Source organism: Dipodomys merriami, unplaced genomic scaffold (assembly GCF_024711535.1).
Source record: "Dipodomys merriami isolate MVZ:Mamm:240054 unplaced genomic scaffold, mDipMer1.0.p SCAF_530, whole genome shotgun sequence".
Classification (NCBI taxonomy): Eukaryota; Metazoa; Chordata; class Mammalia; order Rodentia; family Heteromyidae; genus Dipodomys; species Dipodomys merriami.
Window position 1 is genome coordinate 663,114 of NW_027206103.1, and position 12,092 is coordinate 675,205.

Below are 12,092 nucleotides of genomic sequence, written 5' to 3' on the forward strand. Positions count from 1 at the left end.
TTTGCCTATTCTAAGTAGTTCATACAAGTGAAACTTTACAGTATTTGTTCCTCTGTGTCTGTCTGTCTTTTACTCAGCACAAAATATCTAAGAAGGCCACCCCCACTGTGGTATATAACAGAACTTTACTCCTTTCTCAAGACTGAATAATATTCTACTATCTAGGAAATTTTGTTGACGTAGGTAGCATTGACCTATAGCAGTAAAGGAAAGTCATTTGATCAGTGTTTGAAGATGCTTACTTACCACATGATAAACAGTATCCTGTAGTATGTAGAAGCTTGTTTCTATCTTCATGAACTTCCTAGCTCATCACAGGTAATAAAAATGGCGTGACAGAAGTAGCAAAAGTGGGCAGCAATTGTGTAGAAAGGGAGATAGATTATCAAAGAAGCCATGAGTATCCCATGCAACAAAATATGTGGGACAAATTGTTTATTCTTAGTAAGGTTTGAAGCTGTTTTACTTTAAGGTTGCTTTCTATTTATTTTTGTTTTTCTGAAATTCTTTTTCTAAAAATGGTTGCTGGGCTATTTGTTGCACTCATTGAAAGGTCATTTATCCCCAAAACGTAAGAGATCTTTCATAACATAGTTTCTTCTCCAAACTGAGAAAATAAAGAGGCATCAGATTCTTATAATCTTGCAGTTTGACTGGTTTTATATCAAAATGCTTAAAAGCTCACATATATGCTTAAAAGCTCACATGTATATTTAATCCGTCTGTTAGTAGCTGAATAAACAGTTTATGGGTAGCTCAGCAATGAACACTTTAGAGTTAAAACAAGCTCTCACGATGTGTTCATATCACTAGAAATACTGCATTTTCATTTATACTGTATCCAAATTCCCTCTTCTACATTCTGCATTCAAGCTGAATGTTTTATCCATTGTCCCTCTCCCTCTCCCTCCCTGCTTGCCTACCTCCTTCCCTTTCCCTCTCTCTCTCCCTTCCCCCCCATTCTTTCTTGTGGGACAGCATTCTGCTAATGTTGACACCAAGTCCCCAACACTTGGTGGCCCTGTAACTGTGGCACATTACTTAACCACTATGTAATCACTAGTCCTGGATTCATAATGCAGGAATGTTCGTTTCTACTTTTAGAGGGTTTCTATAGCATGAGACCTGTGCCTAACAGAGACCCGGATATAATACAGGCATTTGTTCCTTCAAAAAATAATATTTTAGGCCCAGATGGGATAGCTTATGTAGAAACACTTTCGGAGAATGCATAAAGCTTTGGGTTCAAACCCCAGCACAGTAAGATAATAATAATGCTGTAATCACATTGTCCCCAGCAAAGTAGGCAAGCCCTTCCTTCCCTTGCTGTCAGTAATCTTGTTTTGATCATGCATATGCAGACAAGAAAATGAGACTAGCAGGGCACCATTGCCTCAGGCCTGTAATCCTAGCTACTCAGCAATCTGAGATCTGAGGAGCCTGGTTCAAAGTCAGCCAACCCAGACAAATCCAAGAGACTCAACTCCAATTAACCAGCAAACAAAAATTATAAGTGGAGGTATAGTTCAAGTGGTAGAATGCCAGTCATGAGAGAAAAGGCTAAACCAAGAGCAGGAGACCCTGAGTTCAAGCCACAGTACTGACACAAATAATAATATAATCAAATGTGTTATGAGAATAAACAAGTCTAAAGCAAGCATAAGCCCCACAAGCAGTCCATTAAGATGTGTCAATGCTGGACTGCCATAACAAGATTACTGGGATTCTCTAACTTTTACTTTGGCAACTTTTATAGGCAAATGAGCCATCATCTTCATCCTCCTGCTTTTTTTTCTTTTAGATGTTTTTTAATGTAAACAATACTGTATAGAGGGGTTACAGTTACATGAGTAAGGTAATGAGTCCATTTCCTATCAAGGATTGTTACCTCCTCCTTTGTTTTTCCCCTACCATCCCTTCCCTTCCTACCTCCCCAACTCCTCTCTCAACCCTCCCCGCCCCCAAGTTGTAAAGTTTGTTTTCAACAGTGTCTTGTATATCTACATCTTATTGTTACAATAGGTCAACCTGTATCCTTATTTCAGTATTTTGTTATTTCCCTTCCCCTCCCCAAATTAGAAAAATGTATATACAAGATGCAGTGCACTGGCATCAAATACAGTGAAAACCGGGGTTATGCTGTGGGGAAGAACATACAAGAGAAAAAAAAATCACATAGTACATTTTAAATACCTTAAAAACAGGGCTGGAAAGGTGGCTCAGTGGTAGAATGCTTGCCTTGCATGCTCAAGGCCCTGGGTTCGATTCCTCAGCACCACATAAGCAAAAAGAAAAAAGCTGGAAGTGGCACTGTGGCTCAAGTGGTAGAGCGCTAGCTTTGAGCTGAAGAGCTGAGGGACAGCGCTCAGACCCAGAGTTCAGGCCCCACGACCAGACCCAAAAAAACAAAAAAACAAAAAACCTTAAAAACAATAGCAAGAAAGAAAAAAAACAGTTGTGTCCCTATCTTGGGGTTCATTTTACTTAACATCATCTTATATGGTCATATGTACATAGCTTTTGACCTTTTCTGCTTATCCTTGACTTATACTAGTTATTAAAAATAAGGTAAGTCATGGGACCTATGGTTTTTGGGGCCTGGCTTACTTCACTTAATATAAATTTTTCCAAGTCTTTCCATTTCCTAACAAATGGGGCAATGTCATTCTTTCTGATGGAGGCATAGAATTGCATTATATATATATATATATATATATATATATATATATATATATATATATATCACATTTTCTTGATCCATTCATCTACTGAGGGGCATCTGGATTGGTTCCATATCTTAGCTATGGTAAATAATGCTTCAATAAACATAGTTGTGCCAGTAGCTTTGGTATGGTCTTGTTTGTGATCATTTGGCTAAATGCCCAAATTTGGGATTGCTGGGTCATAGGGGAGCTCTATGTGGAGCCATTTAAGAAACCTCAATACTGCTTTCCAAAGTGGCAATAATGCAGTAGGGTTCCCTTTTGGCCACATCCCCTCCAGCATCTGTTGTTATTAGAGTTCTTGATTATAGCCATTCTAAGTTGGGTTAGGTGAAATCTCAATGTTGTTTTGATTTGCATTTCTTTTATGGCTAGAGAGGTTGAGCATTTCTTCATGTGTCTATTGGCCATTCTTATTTCCTCTTCAGAGAAGTTTCTCTTTAAGTCTTTAGCCCACTTATTTATAGGGCAGTTGTTTCTTTGAGGATTTGTTGTTGAGGGATTTAGTTTTTTGAGTTCTAAGTAAATTTTAGATGAGACCCTTGTTTGTTGTATGGCTAGTGAAGATCTTCTCCCAATCTGTGGGCTTTCTATTGATCTTGCTAATATGTCCTTGGCCATGCAGAAACTGCAGTTTCATGCAATCTCATTTGTCCAACATTTCTTTGATTTGTTCATCCTCCTACTTTTCCTCATTGAGCTAGTCATGGAGCCTACATTGTTGATTGAAGCACCCTTTTTACTGATTTGATGTTTCCAATGAAAAATAATTAGGATCAAATACATTCAACTGTGGAAAAACTATATGGGTCTGGGCAAGTGCCATTTTGAATGATGGTCAACTAGGTATAGAGTCCACATGATTCAATAAAGCATTAATTATGGGGTTTTTTTTTAACCCAGCAGAAACATTGCTGGGAAAAATTATAGTTGTAGCGGGTATATGCAGCAGTAGTATTTTCCAGAACATACATATTTATTATGGTTGCTGAGAGGATCAATGTAGAGGACTCCAGTAAATCTAATAATTATAGGCTGGTTTTGTTAATAAAATTAGCTGTTCTGGTCCAAGATTCTTAGCCATTGCCTACTCCATACAGACACCCAAACAGTGAAGCTCAGATGTCTGCACTGCACAATTCATCTCTTAAATAATGTGTATTTATTGATATCGGGCTGGGTAATGGAGTGTTCTTATTTCATGGGAAAAACAGACTCATAAAAATAAATTGCAGACATTTTACAGTAGAAAATGACACTTTACTATACAAAGCAAAAAAAAGTAGTTAATGCACAATAGCAAGTGCATTGCATGTAATGAAATGTATTTTTTGGTCTGGCAAATATATTTATTGTGTGTTGAAAATGGTAATATCTTGCCCTGCATAAGGAAATTTCTATTATAAAGCTCATTTGCTATTGTGGGGAGTACAACTCTTTTCCTTGTTTACTAAAGTAGTTTATCTTAATATCAGCCCACAACACTTGTCAAGTTCACTTAGGAAGAGCTATGGGTAGATAAGAAGAGGATGGGATCAAAAACCAGAGCATGCTACTTCATCTGCTTTTCACATCTGAGCAAGTGCTATAGAAATTTGCTCCATCTGGTAGTAATCTCATTTTGGATAGCATTCTTTTTCTTTCAGAAGAAAAAAGCTGAAAAAAAATGATCAAGTTGAGGTTATCATAAATAAATCTTTTGCCTTTGAATATATGTATGCATAAGTGAGGAATTGTTTTACTAGGATTTTTTGAGATCGGACGTGAAGTATGGACTGGGAAGTCAAACCTCATCTTTGGAGACAGAGAACGCATTGTGGGTCATTTATTAAGTAGACATTGATTGTTACATCAAATCATCCTAACATGCATCATTTTTATGACTTACAATCACAGTAAATCAAGTTTCAAGTATGGAATGCTATGAATTCTTAGCGAGAATAATTGTAACTTCCCAAAGCTGAGCAGCAGCTGGGTAGAATTTTGCATTCATCTGTTCCTTGAGTAGATAAAGCTTTGGCTTAAAGCATTCCAAGGAAAAGTCTTGGTGGAGCTGGGGTTCACATGCCATCAGACTGAGTAATGGGAGAGGAGTGAACCGACACTCGAACATTTCATATTGCTGTTCCAGAACTGGAGGCTCTGGCAAATGAAACACACAGCCTTTTGGTATGGAAGGGGTAAATGACAAAGGCAGAGTAGTGAAGTGTTCCAGAACGTTCTTCTGGCGCCATCCCAACCGAGTGTCGATGGGCATGTGATTTAATCTCTTTGAGACTGAATCCCCCGGAAAGGGATGATATTAACACTTATCTCACAAAGTCATTCTGTAATTTTATCTGTGGACTGGCTCTTAGGAAGTCATCTGAGATTATAGAACTCTTTAAGTAAAAGTTGTCAATCTCCTGTCCTCTCTTGGCCCCCTGCCAGTTGATGAGTACTTCTCCCTTGGAGGTCACCAGGAATACATGGAATGGAATCAGCTTCCAGATTGCTCTTTTGGAGTAACAAATGCTTAAATTCAACATAATAGGAAACCTCTCCGCTGTCCCAAGAACTATGTGGACTGTGTGGAGCTGGAATGAGGATAGCTGGAGAGCTGCAGGACCTAGTGTCTTGCTAGGAGAATGTAGATACTCTGAAATAGATGAATGTCAGTGAAAGTTTGGACTCAAGCCAAGCCTCTGGGAAGTGAGTCTTGACAAAGACAAATATGGTCTGTTTTCTAAAATATCAAGTTTTTTGGATTTTACATGTATTATAGAATGACATCCCACTCTGGGGAACAGACCAGGGACCAGATACCTTCTCTCGGGTCCTCCTATCTCCAGTAAGGATAAGGACATCCTGGTGAGAAAAAGTGATAAAAATACATCGTGGGCTTCTTGATTTTTTTTGGGGTCCGGTCGTGGGGCCTGAACTATGGGCCTGGGTACTGTCCCTCAGCTCTTCAGCTCAAGGCTAGCGCTCTACCACTTGAGCCACAGCACCACTTCCAGCTTTTTTCTTTTTTCTTATATGGTGCTGAGGAATCGAACCCAGGGCCTTGAGCATGCAAGGCAAGTGCTCTACCACTGAGCCACCTTCCCAGCCCGGCTTCTTGATTTTATGTGACTGTATGGAAAGAAAATTGGCATTAGCAGGTACCAATACACATGTAACTAACTAAATCATATAAGTGTACTCATGTATGATCCAGCTTGATAGTCAATTTGATTGGGTTGAGAAACACCTAGTAAAGTATACTTCTAGATGTGTCTTTGAGTACATTTCTAGAAAGAGTTAATTCCAGAGAGGTGCCACTCAATCCTGTAGGTAATAAAGATAAGGAATTTATCACAAAAAGATTCTTCTGGCAGGAAATGCAGGTGGATTGAAAATATTCCAAGCAAATTAATGAAAAAGCCAGAAAGGGCAAAGAAAGCAAGACAGCCAATCTCAGATGGCGCTAGTGCACCCTGTGCCAGAGGGGCGCTGAAGCAAAGCTCTTACTCAAGACTTCTCATGTTTCCATGGAAACAATTCCTATGGTAGATGAGCGTTAGCAGTCTCCCTAAATGTCCCAACCATAACTGTACATGTTATTGTGTAACCTTCTCATCTGGTCCCACCCTAGTGTTAGACTTTGGTTATTTGCCCTGCTTTGGCCAATAATAGAGTTGGTGCATCCTTACACCCCACCACACTGTGAGGTCAGACACAGCTGAGCCAGCTGAGGCCATCCTCCACCAGTGAGGACCAATTGATGCCTCCAGACAACACATTAGAGAAAAAGAAAAACAATTCATCTTTAGTGGAAAATCTACCAGCTTGTAAGATAAATGCATGACCGCCTAGGCCACTGAATTTGAGAGTGACTTTTGATGCAAGGTTATTCGTAATAACAGGTAACTGACATAAGTACTGTTAAAATGTGGCATTGGTCTTCAGATCAAGAGGTGCGCAGAAGCTAGAAAAGTGACAGAAACCTAGATTGAAAAATGATGGGACCAGAATGCATTAGCCCCCCAAAAAAGGAAAGGAAACGAAGGAAGGAAGGAAGGAAGGAAGGAAGGAAGGAAGGAAGGAAGGAAGGAAGGAAGGAAGGAAGGAAGGAAGGAAGAAGAGCCACATGGTAACTCAGAAGATAATAAACATACCTTATGAATATCACAATCGAGCAATAACATTTCCAGGAAGAATATTGAAGCACTCAATGATTCTTAGTAGTTGCATCTTTAAAAGATTCTAATGAAAGATGTTCAAAATGAAAAAGTTCAGAAAAGTAATTTGGACTTAGAGGGGTGGGGGAGGGAAAGTAGGAGAAAAATAAGGGAAGGGGTAACAAGTTTGACAAGAAATGTCTTATTACTTTACTTATGTAGCTGTAACCCCTCTGTACGTCACCTTCACAATAAAAATTTTTAATTAACAAAAAAAAGAAAAGTAACTGGCCAGTGTGAGAGCAAATTTAGAGAGACTACAGAGGGGCCAGGACTACTAGGGTTGGAAAAGGAATTTGTTTCTCTTCACTAGTTTCTCTAGCCAGCAAAAGATTTTTAAGTAAAATATAGCCTGGGGTAAAAATCCAATCAAATATACATCTCTTCTTAAGATCTCTGAAAGAAAGAAAGCAGAACCTATAAAATCACTAAGCGAGACAGCAAAACCAATAAGAGTTTGACATGAGGGCATTACCCCCACAACACATGGTTTAGCCAAACAACAGTGATTAGCTCCTGAGAGAGATCTACCCTGAAAGAAGAGTGAATGCTCCTTTTGGTTGATCAGATTTATAAGACACAGAAGTTTTTAAGGCATCATAGTGACAAAAGGAACTTTGGTTTATACTAAAGGACACTGAAACTGTTCTGTACAAGAAAACTTCAAGGTCCAAATTTCCAAGACAGATACATGCTTAGAAAGTTGTTTAAAATAGAAGTGGCCAAAGAAGGTAGGAAAGTAAGGACATCTCAAATGGTAGAGCAGGGAGCCACAGAACAAGGGCCAGAGAGCAAAACAGAGCCTAAAGATTCTTCCTCTCCTTTGAATAGCAGATCCTGATGACATTTTTATAATGGGATTTCTGAACTGCCCTCTATGTATTTTCTTTTTTTTTTCTTTTTTCTTTTTTTGGTGGGGGGGGAGTCCGGTCATGGGCCTGAACTCTGGGCCTGGGCACTGTCCCTCAGCTCTTCAGCTCTAAGCTAGTACTCTACCACTTGAGCCACAGCACCACTTCAGTCTTTTTTTTCCTGCTTATGTGATGCTGAGGAATTGAACCCAGGGCCTCATGCATACAAGGCAAGCGCTCTACCACTGAGCCACCTTCCCAGCCCCCCTGTATGTATTTTCTATTGCTATGTGTTACTGTATATTTTCTATTCTTCCTCTCTTCGAAAGGGATCATCTACTACCATCAGCCTCTCCTACATTACCCTATTGTATTATGTTTGTGGAGGGAGCAATTGAAGAGATTATGTTTTTCATTCATACGTTTCTCAACTGATAGGAACTGTATTTAAGATGCCGTATTAGAGCCTGTTTTAGAGTTTAAGATCCTAGCTCTTGAGCCTAAATGTAATGATTAACTAGCTGGAGCTAGAAGCTAGAATGTAGACACTCCACTTTTGTATCCATTTCTACCTCAATTTCTCTATCAGTTTTCTATTGCCACACATAATGCTGCATAACCCAGGATACCCAAAACCTAGTGGCTTAAAATAACCATCATTTATATGGTTCATAGATTGATCAATATGTGATTTGACTTGGAGATTTCTCCTGATCTTGGTTGGACTCATTTGCATGTTTTCTGGGTCAGTTAGTCTATTGGTTTAATCAATCTATCATAGCTCCCTAGCTCTGAAACCATGTCCTATGCAAACAAATATCCCACAGGATATCAGCAGATGGTCCATTTTTTAAAAAAGGTTTTGAGATCATATAAATGTGTGAGATATTGCTTAAAATATCTTTCTGTTGAGTCATAGTACAAATTAACCTGTTAAAAGCTCTATGCAGTCCTATATCTGTTTACCTTGTTTTAATTGGTGTCTCCTACACTTATTTAGCCATGAAGCACGTTAATTATAGAAAATTATGAACATGTCATGAGAACAAGTGTTCTCTAAATCATAGACTGGGAAACACTGGTCTAAATCATGAAAATGTGTAATAATTACATTACAAGAAGAAGCTTTCATGGTACAGATAAATAAGTCATTAGGAGTAATTATTTTCTCTGCTATCAAGTGAGAAAAACAAAAGTCAGAATAGTTAAACAAGCCACAAAGAAAGGGAGCAGCAAGCTAGGTGTGATAGCTTATGCGTGTAATATCAGCTACTTAGGTAGTAGACATCTGGAGAATTGTGGTTCAAAGCCAGCCCAGGCAAAAATTTAGAAACACTTCATCTCAAAAATAAAGCCGGATGTCATGTGTATCTGTCATCTCCTCTACAAAGGAGAATGCAGATAGAAGGACTGGAGTCTTAATTCTATCCTGGGCAAAAAATAATTGTGTGGCTCAAGCAGTAGAACACCTGTCTAGTAAGCATGAAGCCTTGAGTTCAAACTCCAGCTTCCCCAGAAAAGAAAAAACAAAAGAAAACAAACAAACAAAAAACAACAGAAAAGCTAAGACTCAAAGCTGCCTGATTCCAAACACCTGTCAGCTTGGTACCCATGACAGACACCATGGCAAATAGTAGTAGAGCAATGCAGAGTTATCATCTGGTAGGTGGGAAGTTGTTTGAGGTCCAGGCGTGGCCACTAAGAAATGTTGAACAGGTCACACCATCAGAGAGTAAACAGCACTGTGCTCTGTGCTTCAATGCAGCTCAGAGACACCGGGGAAGATGTTGGTAAACAGCTTTTTAAATATCAGAAGCCCCTTGAGGCTTCCTATCTACCTCAGTGAAAATAACCTAAGCCTTATGAATCTGGTTCTGAACAAAAAAAATCCACTTTTAATCTGTGTATTTAAATCACTTAAGGCGCTCAAAATGCCTTTCAGGCTGAGCTTCGTCCCTTGCCCTTTCTAATTTCTAGTAAAATCTCAGTGAGGTATTCCAGTAAGGGCATATTAACATTCTGAGGAGATTCAATACCTGCACTGTACAGACTAATTTTAGAACACTCATCACAGAGATGAGCTATGGCTCCCTGGCCGACTTTTATCCAGGGTGTCAGCCTGTTGGAGTGCATTAAGCTATGTGCTGACTTTCCCCTGTAAAGCATTTCTTTCTTGAGGATCTGTCCTTTGTTCAGGATGGTGGAAGGTCCTCGAAAGAGTATCAACCACCCTTAGCTCCTCTGAACTTGCACTTGAACTAGGGAAATAAAACACAGCAATAGAGACCACAGAAGAAAGCGGCAGCTGGAAAACAGGGGCAAAGTCACCTTGTGTTTGTTTTTTTTCTTTCCTAGTTTTTTATTAAACAACTTAAATACGATTGTAATCTTAAAAACCAAAAAGCCAAGCACTGGTAGCTCATGCCAGTTCAAAACCCATCTGGGCAGAAAAGTTTGTACGATTCTTATCTCCAAGTAACCACCAAAAAGGCCAAAAGTTGAGGCATGCCAGCGTTGAGTGAAAAACCTAAGGGATAGGATCCGGGCCCTGAGTTCAAGCCCCAATTACAGCACGCACACGCGTGCATGCGCGCGCGCACACACACACACACTCACACACACACATTCTTACCAAAATAATTAATGGGAGAAAATCTTGTGTGTTATAGATAAAACACATTGTAGGATATTATATACTAAAAGCTGGCCAGGATCTGAATGACAACCTCTACTTGTGACAGTTCAGAGCTGGCTCCAGTTCTTTCTGTTGTATTCATACTAGGAAACAAATTCCCATGTTTACATGGTCTTAAAAAGATAAAGGGGGTAACTCTTGCTTAGGAGAGAGAGCCGAGTACCAAGATTCCTTCCCGGTTCTCCTCCTTTTCTCTCTCTAGCCTTAAGTAATCACTCTGTGCCTCAATTTACCCTCCAGTAATACCTAAATGGTGATAACACTTTTCTGCCCTTTTCCTACCTAATAAGTCATAAATCACAATATAGGAACACTCTGCAATCTCAAAGTATATAAATCAAATTGAGAAAAATATAGAAACCATCAATATCATCACCTAAGGTCAAAACAAGATTTAAATTCCCAGCTCTGTGATGACAGGCTGGTGGGTGGAAAAGCTGTCGGCCAGCCCATAGCTCTTGTCTCTGTGTTTAACACATTTGCCTTCAGATCAAGGAGTCCTTAGTGAAAGACAACCTCACAATCCAACAGCACAGTTCTAATAGCAGATTGACAAAAATGGAGACAGATGGCATCTCAGCAGCAGGTTTTTCCAATGAATTTACTGTTTATGAAATGTGCTAGATTAATGACAACAGTGACTGAGTCTACCACTTTCAGGGAGAGATGAAGGGGGACAAGGACAGTGCCCTGGATAGCCTCCTCTCCACCCCCCACTCCTGCCCCACCCCAGGTAGGAGGCTTAGGCCAGCTGACAAGTCCCCACAAGCAAAACAGTATCTGAACTCATGGTGGCACGCAATGTAGAACAAGAGAACACACTTACCTCGTCTGTTCAGCACATTGGAAGAGAAAATGCCAGTGAGCGCCAGCCGTGTGAGGGCAGAAGAAAGATCAGGGCATTCCTTCTGGTTAACAGCTTTGTGAAATAGCTTGGGGTAGAGAATGTGTCCCCCAACTGAGAGCACCCAGTGATTGAGTAACATACATGGCCATTATGGCACAGTCCTCAGAGAGAGTCTTCATTAGATTCTCCCTCTTTCCACCAAAGTTGGACAGGCTCCAATCATTATTTCTCCAGTTTTATGTCATTATCGGTCAGTGCTCCTGGGCTATTGCGAATTTTATGATATTCTTCTTTCATAACATCAAAGGCTTTCTACCAATTCCTAATAGCCTAATTCTGGTTTGTTTTCTCTTTAAGCATTTTCTTGAAGGCAACTCCAACTTTGATAAAACACTTCAATACAATGCTCTCCCTGCCTCCTCCATTCTCTTTTCTATAGTGCTGGATACTGAAGCCTGAGACTCACGTATGCTGAGGCAAGTGCTCTATCACTGCTAATGGCTCAACCTGGAGCTGCTCTGGAATTTATGATCCTTCTGCTTCTGCTACTGAGTAGCTAGGATTACAGAAAAGTATTGCCACACCTGGACTCACCTTGGAACTTTTGAGGCACCTCTTGCACTTTTACTCAGCTTCTGTTCAAGGTAGTAATACAAAAAGAGATCACAGCTATACATGCTGTTGCCATGAACCAAGAAAGGCCAGATCTATGACGTGAGGGCCCATTGGCTGAGAGCAGCAATGGGGCACCCTCTACTGGCCTACTTGTTCCAT